Below are 15,065 nucleotides of genomic sequence, written 5' to 3' on the forward strand. Positions count from 1 at the left end.
CACACAAATGAAAAGATGGTGCTCTCAGAGTTTTATGAATTTTTCTCTCTAGCAGTCTTGGGTTGGAAAGACATCTTTGAAATTGATGTAGCCATCAACCAGGGGCTAACATTAAGATTTCAGTCGAGGTGTATAGGGTTATGATCTTTCTGTTACTGTCAGAACTGCAGCTGTTGTATTTGCATTGAGTGGCGTGCTGGAGAGAGCAAAATGGGATGCAGGAGAAGGAAAAAGAAATAGCAAAACCTATTGAATCGTGGGCTCTACCTGAGGGCATTTGTTAAAGGTAAATTCATCAATGGCTGTTAAGTCATTTGTATTGAATCATTCTCATAGCCTCACAGCACTTCTTAGTTTTAATAATGGGTCATAGAGAGGAGCTTGGTGATAGATGCCTTATTATGGTATTTAGGCACTTAATTGCAACTGGGCTTAAAATAGCAGCAGAAGCTGAAACCAGGGTGGCTCAGGAGTAAATTATGTTTTCAGTCTACCAAAACACCCTTTTTAAAATTCAAATTTAATATTTCTTGACATATGTTTCTTCATACGCTGTTACCAGCAGTTTATCAGAGATAGAAGAATGTTAAAATAAACTGGTGACCGAAGTATGGTATCTAAAGGCATGCCTTGTTCATCACCATCAGAGATATTTTGAAAGAAACATTGAGACCCAAGTTTAAAACACCTGCATTTATGCTGGGACAGGGGTGTTCATTCATTCATTCATTCATGCATTCATTCATTGTTCGTCATTTATTGCTAATGTTAAAGGGATAGGGCAGTGTATGAGACAGACCCTTGCCTTTGTGGACTAATTATTCAGTGGTGGAAGTGAGAAAAACATAAATAGTTAATAACAATAAATGCCAAAGGCGATGTGTGTGATGATGAAACCAGGAAGCTGAAATAGTGAGTGATGGTAGAAGATACAGTAGTGTTTTCTTCAGATCGGTGGGCTAGGGAAGGGCTCTTGGAGAAGAACCCATTTAAGCAGAGGTCTAAGTGATATGAAGGTGCCAACTGGCTAAAAAGAGGAAGGATCATTAGAAACAGAAACAGCATGTTCAAAGGCCCTGATGTGGGGAAGAACTAAAAGGAGATCAGGGTGGCCAAGCTTAGCAGAGGAGTCAGTGGAGGGGTAGGACATAGGTTTGAATAGCAGATAAAGGCCAGGTCCTGTGTGGCCTTTTCAGTTACTTTACATTGTATTCTAAATACAGTGGGAAACAATGAAGAGTTTTAAGGACAAGGGTATTGAGCTCTGGTGTATATTATTAGGAGATTGTTTTTATTGACTCTAGAATGGATGGGGAGTAGGTGGCTAAGGAGGAAGTTGGCAGTGGTACGGGAGAGAAGTAACAGTGCCCTCTACCAGAAAAATGAATGGACTGAAAATGTACTTAGAATACATGCTAGTAGATAAAGAGGAACTAGCTAGGAAGTTCCCTAAAGGAGGGTGGTCTGTATTATTGGGGCATTTGTACCCTGATGACTGAACATCCTGACTCTCTATGTCTAAGTCCATGTACAGCAACTCTTTGCCTCACTTGTAGGTGAAATGATTTTGGAGTCACTAGTTGGATAAAGAACTAGAAAGGTAGAACATACAGTACTTCCTCTGCACATCTGATTTGGGAGTTTTGAAGTTTACTTGTCTTAGACTGCATGAAATGTCAAAGGAAGCCAGTAACATTGATTTATTTGTTGAGTCCGTTGGTTATCATCAGCTTGCTGCTTACGGTATATAAGCAGATAGAGCCAGAAGCGGCAATTCCAGGCATTGAACCTGCGTTGTTTACTGCCCCTGTGGTCTTATGAAGAATGTATGATTATCGTAACCCACTTGCTATTATTTTCACAACAAAGCTGTCTCTGACCAGCTACAATCTTGGACTTACATAATTGAATTTTAGATGAAGATGCGCTGCTGGTTTATATGAATTTTCCAGGGGTGCCAGCGTGAGTCCAGGCTTTAACAAACAATATTTTTAATTGAGATTTTATGTCCTTGCCCTCAAATCAAGCACTTTAATAGGATCCCAGTTGGAATAGGTGACTCAGTAACAAGTTACCACTGCTTTCAACTTCAGAAAGGTGTTAATTTCTCTAACTCCTGCTGGGCGTCCATCTACTCCGGTAACCCACTGCCTGCATGTACCATAAAAACGAGTGTTTTGCGTTCCATTAGGTTCAAAGTATAGCCTTAGTAGTCTGCATATTTCTTGTAGCATGTGCTGGCTTTGTTCCATCAGGCAACATTAAGATAGAAAAGTATTAAAAATATCGATTTGTCATTTATAACATCGAAGTGATAGATTGAAATGCAATTTGGATGTACTCCAGACCTCCAATAACTTTGACATTATCAGATGAAATACAATGATCTCAGTCTAATTAATATGCTGTGTCCATATGAGAAAAGTAGAGAGAATGAAGCAAGAAATTGGCCACAAGGAAGTGATAGCTTCATGTTTCAAGTAGTTGTAGAATTTAGAGATGGAATATGACATGCTCTGTCGCTGGATGTTGCTATGTGCTGGAAGCTGTGTTCTTTCCATGTTTGTTCATCTTTGAAAGCAAGTTAGCGCATTCCTAAAGAATAGAGTGATACTCTTCACTGAACTTTGTAAACTTTAACCTTTTTATTATGGCATCTTGCCATGATGTTCTTCCATTCCCCTGCTCTGGAATACCGGTAATAACTCTAACACACACACCTTTCTGCGTATCGGTTTCATGCAACAGGTGCACCTATCTTGATTTCAAAACTTGCCCATCCCCCTTTCCATTACTGCTTCTTCACTTCCATCCTTTCCTGCTGGTAGTGAAATTGTCAAACTTTATTCCTACTCCTATTTTTTTTTTTTTAGCAGGGTTCTATGTTCTCTGTCAGCCTCTCTGCTCACATATTACAGTTTCTCTGTCCTCCCAGAGAATTTTTATCTTCCTGTTGGCAATATGTTTATACGGTGTGAATATGTAATAATTTTACTTGGTTGCTATGGAGAAGGGAAAAATACAAATGTGCAAATTTCAAATATACAATTGTGCAAATTTCAAAATTTATTGTAACTTTTTCATAGTGGTCATATAGTATTATTAGGAAGTAATGGCATAAAAATACAAATATTGAACTTGAGTAAACATCATGTATACTGAAACTTGTAGGGGGTATGTTAATGATGTGTGAAATTTACTTTGAAATGCACCAGAAATAAGATGGGTTGATGGTTGCAGAGAGGGATGGACAGATGGAAATAGCTGGGATAAAGCAAGTATAGTAAAATGCCAGTAGTAGAATATAGGTGGTAGATATATGGATGTTTGCTATAAAATTCTTTCAGCTTTGCTGTTTTCAGATTTGCATACTGCAATATTGGAAAAATATGGTACTAAAGTGAATAGTCATATAGTTAACACATAGACTGAGATAAAAATTGCATGCCTGCATTAATATCTATTCTTTTATTCAGGGATGCTTTCGGGACCGTAGTTGCAGCAAGATCATCTTGCTATAACCCAGTGTCCCCCTTTCATCTCCTATACCATGTCTCTCTGCCTGTTTTCTTCTTCTCTTTGAATATTTGTTACATCTGTCTTAATAGAGACTGTGCAATTTCATCTCTTCATCAACTCCTGTAAGTAGAACCAGCAACAGAGTGAAAGGGAGAAAAAGAAACGTACTTCTCGCCTGCCTTCCTTTTCTGTCTCCCCGTGAGAAGCCTCGTGCCCTCCTCCTCTCTTGTGTCTTGTGTCAGAGTTAGCGGAGCAGCTCTGGCCTCCTTGGATTTACGTGATTCGTAGTGAGAGAATGCTGCCACAGCTGAGGCTGTTGCCTGCTCTACATTGATTGAGTTTCCTGGGCTTGAGGGATTTTTGTCGAGCTGAGTTTTATGGTTGATATGCTTTCGGTCATTTGTCATAAAATCATTCCCACCAAGCTGTTTACTGGGTTTGAATGCTTAATTACTGAAGGAGAAGAGAATCACTCCTTTTGGAGCTGACTGTTGACTTGGATGCTTTTTACTGGGTTGTCTTCTGGTACCCAACTCTTGCTGAGTAGTTTATCCATTATACATACCCACCCTTCAGCATAAAAAAATAAAGACACCCATAATTTTACTAAGTATTTTGAGCAGTGCAAAGACATATCATTTCACTTCATATTATGACAGCATTTTTCTTTTGAGTACAAATTGATTGCAAAACTCAACACTCAGGCAGCTACAGCTAGGAAAGGGTCTATGCTCTGGGGTTCAAATGACAATGTTCACCTGCTTTATTCAGATCAATTTCCAGAAATGCATTGCTGACTCTCAGCTAACTCAATATCCTCAATCCAAATTGCATAAATGGTGTTGGATATAATTATCTCTCTGAAAAATTTCACCTAAATTGGAATTAAATTTATTTGTAAAAGCAAAGTCATCTTGGGAATTATATTTCAAAACCTACAGTCGAAGATTCAGTGAATGAAGCTCTTTCCTGATGCTTCTTCCACAATTTCAGCTCCTCTTTTTCATGAGGAAAATTAAAGCACTCTTCGGGTTCCCACTGCTCCCTCCTCTGCACTAATTTCCACATAGAATTTCTCTCTACAAATTGGCCTCCACTAATTTTTTGCATTGGTTGTGTCTTGTTGAATTTTTCAGGAGCACACTTTTATATATGGGGATGTTGTTTTAGAGGTGGGAGAAAGAGAGAATTAGAGAGATATGCAGGAAATGGAATGTTGTTTTTTTTATTATTATAGTTTAAGTTTTAGGGTACATGTGCACAATGTGCAGGTTAGTTACATATGTATACATGTGCCATGCAGGTGTGCTGCACCCATTAACTCGTCATTTAGCATTAGGTATATCTCCTAAAGCTATCCCTCCCCCGTCCCTCCATCCCACAACAGTCCCCAGAGTGTAATGTTCCCCTTCCTGTGTCCATGTGTTCTCATTGTTCAGTTCCCACCTATGAGTGAGAATATGCGGTGTTTGGTTTTTTGTTCTTGGGATAGTTTACTGAGAATGATGATTTCCAATTTCATCCATGTCCCTACAAAGGACATGAACTCATCATTTTTTATGGCTGCATAGTATTCCATGGTGTATATGTGCCACATTTTCTTAATCCAGTCTATCCTTGTTGGACATTTGGGTTGGTTCCAAGTATTTGCTATTGTGGATAGTGCCGCAATAAACATATGTGTGCATGTGTCTTTATAGCAGCATGATTTATAGTCCTTTGGGTATATACCCAGTAATGGGATGGCTGGGTCAAATTGTATTTCTAATTAGATCCCTGAGTAATCGCCACACTGACTTCCACAATGGTTGAACTAGTTTACAGTCCCACCAACAGTGTAAAAGTGTTCCTATTTCTCCACATCCTCTCCAGCACCTGTTGTTTCCTGACTTTTTAATGATTGCCATTCTAACTGGTGTGAGATGGTATCTCATTGTGGTTTTGATTTGCATTTCTCTGATGGCCAGTGATGGTGAGCATTTTTTTATGTGTTTTTTGGCTGCATAAATGTCTCCTGTTTTAATGCCAAGATAACCCGTCAGAACACCTGAAATATTTGCTACAGTTTTGATGTTTCATTTATCTCTTAGTGGAGCATTGTGTTGTTTCAGTGTTTTATCGTGGAGAACGGTGGCTCTTTTAACTGTAAGGAATTCGAACTTTAGTAAAAGCAACTTTTGATCACTTTGCTATAAATATAATACTAGAGAATTCGTTTCTTGGAGTATGATTTCCCTGTTATTCAAAAACAACTACTTGTCACCCCCTTGTACTTTGGCCTTCTTTTTTCTTCTCCCCTTCTTTTAACTGTTGCCCCTATTCGGAGCGATTATACTTAAAGTAATATGGATTCTTTCAGAGCTGCCAAAAGGTGAAATTGACTTTTTGAGAATGTATTGCTGAAAACTGCAGCAGATGCACTTTTCCCATGTAGAAACATCCTGTGTGTTAAGACCGAAAGGGACAATTTATGTCCAGTTTCAAATTGCTAGCTGAGGTCAATAAGTGCCCACTTCTGCAATCACATCAGCCCCGTTTGGATGACAATACACAATGAGGTGCCTCCCAGGGAGTGACCACCTGGGAAGTGGCCACCTCCATTGGCAGCAAAACCCTTTTTGCAAGTTTTATTTGGTCATTCGTAGTAGAAACCTTTAAAAATCTTCAACATTTAATTTCAACCATTTAAAAAATATATACTGTACTACCATTTACGTATAACTGGATTTATTTAAAAATTATATGGATTGGGGAAAGGACACCCTCTTCAATAAGTAGTGCTGGGAAAAAAATGGATACCCGTATGCAGAAGAGTGAAAGAAGACCCTATTTCATACCATATACAAAAATCAACTCAAAATGCATTAAAGATTGAAACCCAATACTATAAAAGTACTAGAAGTAAACATAGGTAATTGCATGAAGACACTGGCCTAGGCAAAGATTTTATGGCTAAGACTTCAAAGGCATAGGCAACAGAAACAAAATATACAAATAGGACTATATTAGACTAAACAGTTTTGGCACAACAAAGGAAACAATGAATGCAGCAAAGAGAGGATCTGTAGAATGAGAGCAAATATTTGCAAGCTATTCAGTCAACTCATATCCAGAATATATGGCAAGGAACACAGTCAACTCCATAGCAATAATAATAATAATCCCATTTAAAAATGGGCAAAGGATCTGAATAAACATTTCTTAAGAGAAGATATACAGGCCGGGCGTGGTGGTTCACGCCTGTAATCCCAACACTTTGGGAGGCCGAGGCAGGCGGATCATGTGAGGTCAGGAGTTCGAGACCAGCCTGGCCAACATGGTGAAACTCCATCTCTACTAAAAATACAACAAAAATTAGCCAGGCGTGGTGGCAGACACCTGTAATCCCAGCTACTTGGGAGGCTGAGGCAGGAGAATTGCTTGAACCCGGGGGATGGAGGTTGCAGTGAGCTGAGATCATGCCATTGCACTCCAGCCTGGGCAACAAGGGTGAAACTGCATCTCAAACAAACAGACAAACAAACAAAAAAACATACAAATGGCCAACAGGTATAAAAAATGCTTATTATCACTAATTATGAGAGAAATGCAGATCAAAACCTCAATGAGGTATAATTTCATCCCAATTAGAACAACTATTATCAAAAAGATAAAAAATAAATGCTGGCAAGGATGTGGAGAAAAGGGAAATTTTATGCACTGTTGGTTGGAATGAAAATTGGTACAGCTGATAGGGAAAACAATACAGAGGTTTCTCAAAAAGACTAAAAATAGAACTACCATAAAATCTAGCAAAATCCCACTATGGATATTTACCCAGAGGAAAGAAAATCAATATCTCAAAGGACCTGCACACCCTTGTTTACTGCAGCATTATTTACAATAGCAAAGACATGAAATCAACGTAAGTATCCATTAAGAGACGATTAGATTAAAAATGTGGTATATGTGCACAACGGAATACTATTCAGCCCTGAAAAAGGATGAAATGCTGTTTGTTACAGCAACATGGATGGAACTGGAGGGAGACCATTATGTTAACTGAAATAAGCTGAGCACAGAAAGACAAATATGACATGTTCTCACTCATATGTGGGAGCTAAAAAAGTTGATCTCTGGAGGACAGAGAGTAGAATGATGGTGACCAAAGGCTGGGAAGGGTGGAGAAGGTGGGATGAGGGGAGGGTGATTAATAAGTACCAACATACGGTTAGATAGGAGTGAGTTCTAGTGTTCCACAGCATAGTATGGTGATGATGGTTAACAACCATTTATTGTGCATTTCAAAGTAGCTCGAAGAAAAGATTTGAAATGTCTCCAACCCATAGAAATGACAAATGTTTGAGGTGATGGATACCCCCAATTACCCTGATCATAACACATTGTGTGCATGTATCAAAATGTCACATGTACCCTGTAAATATGTACAATTATTATGCATCAGTAAAAAAAGGTTTTAAACAATTACAACAACATCCAGGTTTTGTTGTTTGTTTTTAATGCGGCAGACCCTGTCCTCTATTACATTGAACTCTCACACTTTTAAGAAGTCGGTCCAAACTACTATCTTCTTTATACCAATAAGAAGGATCAGGACACAGAAAGTTAAGTAAATGGTCCAAGTCAGTAAATGGGGATTCATCATTTTGAAACTTTGTGGTCAGACTTCAGGTACTGTCCTCTTAATGTCTTGCTGTGAGATTTGAGATCCAAGATAACTTGGCATTGTTGAGATATTGGGAAGCTACTATCAGAATCAGTCCTCTGCTTGCTTTGTTGGTGTAAACTAGAGATAATTTAGTGTAAGATGTCCCAATAAAAATTTTCCCCCAAGCATATGTAAACCATGACATAATAGATTTATCAAAGTAGCAGAATGCTATTATGTTCAAGAGATTAACCAGACCGAAGCTATTTGTCATAGCAACGGGTGCTAGAGTTGACAAATTACAATTGAACCCAGTTTGTAGCAAAATGTTAGACAGAGCCTTGGCACTGATTAATTGATGTGAGGGTCCAGCCTAGAATACATTAGAGCAATTTAAATATCATTCAAAACAGAATATGACCATGCTCTCTAAAACATCCCAAACTGTACCAAGCAACTACATTTGATTGATTCTATAATGCAAATATTTTATGCCTAAGACTTTTAAAGCATAGACTGTGTTAGTAGCAAGACACACCACCAATTTAGTAATTTCTAATTAAAAAGAAAATACATTTTACATTAAATGCTTATGTTGATTACCAAGGAGCCTGACTACAGGTCTTTTAAAACTTGCATCATGGGGTTGAGAGGGACAATCATCTCTTAGAAATTTCTTAAAAAGAAATTTTAACTCTGGGTAATGTGTTTACCCTAATTAGATAAGAAACCTCATCCTAATAAAATTAATGGACTGAAGGTGACATGTGTTCAGGGAGTGGGAGGGGGAAGAGTTTAGAAAGAGGAAAAGCCTTTGCTTTCTAGGCTAGAAAAATGGATGTTGAACTTAAATCTATTCAGACAATGATGAGATAGTCATATTGTAACAAGAATAGGTTACCTCTTCCTTGCATTTAAGGTTTCCGTTATGACACAGAAAACAAGATTATATTCTACTGAAAATAAAGTTGAAATGGAGTAGAAAAAGTGGAGTTTCATATTACTTATCAATTCTTTTTTTTTTCTTTTGTGAGACAGAGTCTCGCTCTGTTGCCCAGGCTGGAGTGCAGTGGCATAACCTTAGCTCACTGGAACCTCCACCTCCTGGGTTCAAGCAATTCTCCTGTTTCAGCCTCCCAAGTAGCTGGGATTACAGGTGCATGGCACCACAGCTGGCTAATTTTTGTATTTTTAGTAGAGACGGTGTTTAGTCATGTTGGCCAGGCTGGTCTTGAACTCCTGACCTCAGGTGATCTGCCTGCCTCAGCCTCCCATAGTGCTGGGCCCCAATTAATTCTTTAGTCAACCAACTTCATTTCTTGATATGTCAGTTGTCTGTGTGTGTGTGTGTGTGTGTGTGTATTTTCATTTTTTGTCCATCTGACAGTTGCTGTTGTTTTCATTGTTAGGATATGAGTTCCAGTTCTAGTATTTCTGTGACAGAGCCTTTTGTTCTTTAGCATGTAGGGATTTATTTAGGTCCATTACTTGTTTTCACTTTCTCTTTGCCTTTTCTTAAATTTCAACTTTAATAATAGCCTTTAATAGAATAACAGTGCATTACCTTTCATTGACTACATTTATGCTGAAGAATTCATGCTAAAGAAATAATAAGGAATGTGTGCCAAGATGTGGCTATGAGGATGTTCATTACTAGATTGTTTATAATAGCTAGACAGTGGAAGATTACCCAAATGGCCTATAACAGCGAATTGATGATATCAAGTATGGTATAAGGCTACAGTGGAATTCTCATTAGTTTATTAATCATTTATCAAATATTAGTTGAGAGGATATTTTGTATCAGCCCTTGTGGAGTCTCTGAATATGTAGCCTTCAAGGGCATTAATAGTGAAATGGTGGAAGAATCGTCAATGGAACAGCAAAAGGTGAGCATATGGCTCAGGGAGTCCAAACTCAGTGTGATCTTATTTTCATTAAAAGATAAAAGGAAGGTAGAAATATGTTTTCTTAAGAAAAAAAAAATGTACGTACACAAAGATAAGCATCGCTATGTTTGACTCCTTGGATATTTATTCTCTAAATAGTTTGTAATGAATTCCTCATGTCTTTAAGCAGAAAACAAATTGCAAATGGTTTAAAAAGGCAATTGCTTTAAAGGATTGAGGAGAGCATTGGCACCTATGTTTGTGTTATCTATGAAGGTGGAAGGGGAATCAAGATGGTTTCAGTCTTTTGTTTTTAAAGCAAATGGAATTCTTCAACGTCTTAACTCTCTTTTAACTCTTGCTCTTATAAGAAGTGATATTTTAATGTTTAGGAAAGGCATGTATTATTAAGAAAAAATAAGATAAAATACCAAGGATACCAGCAATCACAGCGGACTGAGTGGTATGTGAAAAGATAAACAGTAAATGCTTTTGGAAGGAATTGTTAGTCTTCTCGACAGTTTAGCATTTGATCTAGTTTTGCGTTGGTAGACTGACTTGAAGTACTAGACTGAATTGGGTGAGACAAATAAAATCATATAGTGGAGCAGAGAGATCCAATCTTTCCCTTTCTCTGCAAGGTTTGTGTTTAGGTTATAAAAATAAGTGTAGGAGGGAAGATTAGGGCAAGGCACAGCCTTGGTGCAAGATGCAGAGATGAGCAGTCACGTATTTCACACAGAGTAGGATCAGAGAGTCCAACTAGAACCAACACCAACAGTGTGTGGCCCCAGGGAGTGGTGCTGCCTCTGGTCAGTGCCACCCACCAGAACTGGACTCTAATGGATAGATCTTCCTAGCACTGCCTCTGGTCAATGCCACCCATCAGGATCGGACTGTAATAGAGAGATCTTCTTAGCTCTCTCCCTAAAAGTTGACTGAGCCATCTTTCCAATTAATAAGAAAATACCAAACAGAACATTAAAGTTTATAGCTCCACATTTTTTAATTAAATTACCTATTGATTAGTAGGGGGCTATCATTAAAAATCAGCACAACCACAACTGACAATGCCTTAGAAATTTTCATCATGATGACTTTGGTCAAATTGTAAATGTGAATCTGTACTTTATTTTAGAAGTAAAGGAGGCAAATGAGCAATAAATTTGAAGCCCAGGTAACTGGGGGAAAAAGTAATCAATTTAATCAGTCCCAAGGGCTAAGTGATTCAGAGAACTGACACTTGGATATTTGGTTGAAGCCTTTTGTCTGAAAATGTCACTTGTATATGTTTAAGAAAATATTCTATACCAGACATACATTTAGTCTTTGCATCTCTTATGTTGTTAGTTTTCAGTTTTTAAGCATAAACTCAAGGTAACAGTTTTCCTGTTAGTTTTTAGTTTTTAAACATACACTCCAGGTAATAGTTTTCCTTTCTCCCAATCTCCTTTTTTTTTTTTTTTCGAGACAGAGTCTTGCTCTGTCACACTGGCTGGAGTGCAGTGGTGCGATCTTGGTTCACTGTAACCTCTGCCTCCCAGATTCAAACAGTTCTCTGCCTCAGCCTCCCAAGTGGCTGGGATTACAGGTGCTCGCCACCATGCCTGGCTAATATTTGTATTTTTAGTAGAGACGAGATTTCAAGAACTTGGCCAGGCTGGTCTTGAACTCCTGACCTTGTGATCCACCTGCCTCGGCCCCCTAAAGTGGTGGGATTACAGGCATGAGCCACCATGCCTGGCCCTCTCTCTTCTTGTTGCTACTACGCCATCCCTACTCCAGTCACTCAAAGCAGCTACATCTCTCATTCCAAGCAGGTACCTTCTTCCTCACTGCAATCCCACATTGTCTTCACCTCTAGACTGAAGATCATTCATCTCTGACATTTTTTGTTCAACCACAGCCCACTTAGGCCTGCCTTCTCATGTGCCCCTCAAGCTCGACAACTCTACAGGTGCTAAGATGAAATATAGTGTAGATGTTAAAAGGATTCCTCTGGAGCCTGATCTCCAGATGTGGTTCTATCTCCTGCTAGTTGAGTTACCTTGGGAAATTAACTTAGTTTTCTGCTACCTCTGTCTTCTCCTCTGTAAAATGTAGTAACAGTACATAAAAATTCCATAGGGTTATAATTAGAATTAGATAAAATAACTAAATAATTGCAAATAATCTATTATGTAGAGAGTGATAGGTTATATATGTAGTGTCTAGAATGCAGACTTCTAGTGAAAATACTGACTTTTGGTCTTCAGTAAACTAGTAATATGTCAATGTTGGCTTTTTCATAGTAATTTTTAGCAACCCTTACTAGTGCACTTAGAAGGTAAATATTAGCAAACAGTACTTAATTGAACATACCACCGCCGACAATGAAATTATGGGTTACCTACCTGTAAGAACAAAAGAAAAGGTGTAAATTTTTGGATTAGTTTATGGCTCACCAGTGTTACCCCTTTACTAGGTATACTCCCACGGTCGTTCTGTTCAAAGGTTGAAACTCTAGACTACTGTATTTAATTCTCCTCAAGAATCTTAGATGTGAAAGGAACAGCAAAAGTCATTTTATCAAAATATAGTCCTGGTACCAGAACTCCATTAAACTTGGCATTTGATTATTTGTTTTGGGCCCCAGTGATTTGCTAAAGAATAGCTTGAGTTCTAGAGATAGAAAAATAGTAAGGTAAAGAGCCTTACCCCAAGGGAATAGGGGGTAGTCAGGGAGACAGGCAAGGAAACAGGCAATTGCAAAATAAAAACCAGGTGTTACCAGAGTCATAGTGGCTCTGAAAGGAGGTATATCTCCTCGCCTTGGGTGGGAGTAAGTGGGTACAAAAAGAATTTCAGAGAAAGGTAGCATCTGAGCTGAAACCTGAAGAACAAGTAGGAGTTCCCCAAATGAAGGTAGAGGAATACAGCAAAGAAATTTGCCCAGTGCAAATAGGAACATGCAAGATACAGGATGTGACGTTCATTCAGTGGCTGTTTATTATTAAGGTCCTACAATATATCAGGACTGTATTACGAGAACTTATGTAAATGTCAGACTACTGTCTCCTCCACCTCTAAACTGAGTTTTTTCAGGGCAGAAACTGTCCAATTTATGTTTGCTAACCTAATGCCTTCAGCTCAATGTTTATCAAGTGGAAGATGTTCAATGATTATTTGTTGAAGGAATGAATTAATCAATAAATGGTTTATCACAATTTCTTCCTGTTAGTGAGAAGCAAAGTCATTGGAAAAACCATTGACCAGTATAGGGTCGGGCTAGACACTTGTAGCCCATCCCCAGTGATTACTTTCCTATTGGAGAGCCATCCATTCCATCAGTATTGTTTGGTACAACCATTCAACCAGCAAACTGTATCTTCATGGGCCTATACACCTGTCTTATTCATGGATATTTTACAAGCGTAATGGCAGAAGTGTGATTTCTGACCTCTCCTCCAACTTGGTGAACTTGGGTTATAGCAACAGAGAAAATGAGTTTTGCTTGGGATTATTTCTTAATAAGTTATCATTGACCATTAATCATCAACAACCACTTGCCTTTCCAGTGTCTCACCAATTATGTATTTTATTCTCTGTTCTACCTCCCATCAAAGTATCGGGTCTGTTTTAGGATCTACATTTTTATTAGAATGTTTGCCCCTTTTAGCCTAATAGCACCTTTATCATTCCAAAACCACTGGACGGATTCCACACAAACATTAAATGTTTAAATGTGTTCACACTGAAACCTGTGGGAATAGCAAATGGTCTTTTGTTATAACTTTTGAAGATCTTCTGTAATTCCTCTATTTCATTTGCATATTGAAGTGCCTGCTTATGTTCAGGAACCTGTGCTTAGCATTTGTATATGTCCTATGGTTCCCAATATTAATGAGGCCTGGAGAAAGTTGAATCTGCAAGTTTCTTTACAGTGGCCATCAGGGAATGAGGTAGCAGGATGTTAATGCTGTCTGCATGCTGTGAAGGATGATAAACTGTACTTGGGTGACCTTATTAATCACTCATAACGTGATCTTAAAGGTATGTGCATTTTCTGTGCCTCCCAGTCTTTGCCTGTGGAGAGGGAAAGATGGGCATTCCCTAGTCCCCTTAAGCTCTAGGTGCCCTCAATGTCTCCCACTTGAGCATCTGAACTTCATCTCACTTTTATGACAGCAGCTGGCGTGCAAATTGGCTGGACTTGAAAGCACTCAAGTTCACCTCACTTTGCTCAATCTGTGCACAAATGATCAAGCTCAGCAATTTTGAACATGGCCCACCCTTTTAAAGGGAAAACCTGAAATATTTTCAGTCCTAAGGGTAGTCGGGCCAAGCAGTGTCTGGTAGCCCATTCTTAGTTCTGTTACCAGCAGGTAATGCAGGTTAGCTTGATGAGCACAACTCTTTGTCTTCTCTCCACCTGTCTTTCTCTGTCCATTCATTCATCCCACGGATGCTTATTGAATGTCCACTCAATGTTGGAGCAACAACAGGAAATAAGGACATGGTTTTTGTCCCCATGGGACTTACATTCTACTTGGATATACTAGGGAGAAAAAAGAGTAAACAAAACAATTAGAGATGATAATTATTAAGAGTAAATGCATGGGCTGGGTGCAGTGGCTCATGCCTGTAATCCCAGCACTTTTTGGAGGCTGAGGCGGGTAGGTCACTTGAGGTCAGATGTTCGAGACCAACCTGGCCAACATGGAGAAACCCTGTCTCTACCAAAAATATAAAAATTAGCTAGGCATGGTGACGGGTGCCTGTAATACTAGCTACTCGGGAAGCTGAGGCAGGAGAATCTCTTGAACCCAGAAGGTGAAGGTTGCAGTGAGCCGAGATTGTACCACTGCACTCCAGCCTGGATGACAGAGCGAGACTGTCTCAGAAAAAGAAAGAAAGAAAAAAGAAAAGAGTAAATTCATGGGATATTGTAATGGAGAATCATAATGTATGTGTTGGCTAAGGTTTTCAGAAAAAAAAAATTCATGGTGACATGAAATTTAAGCAGAAAT

General features: G+C 38.7%; 1 protein-coding gene across 11 annotated transcripts in view; it reads left to right on the forward strand.

The window, feature by feature from the left end:
- Window positions 1–15,065, forward strand: part of RBFOX1 (RNA binding fox-1 homolog 1) — a 2,483,553-nt gene that overhangs the window by 1,521,825 nt on the left and 946,663 nt on the right. The gene's annotated exons all lie outside the window — the stretch shown is intronic.

This window comes from Gorilla gorilla, chromosome 18, assembly GCF_029281585.2.
Source record: "Gorilla gorilla gorilla isolate KB3781 chromosome 18, NHGRI_mGorGor1-v2.1_pri, whole genome shotgun sequence".
Lineage (NCBI taxonomy): Eukaryota > Metazoa > Chordata > Mammalia > Primates > Hominidae > Gorilla > Gorilla gorilla.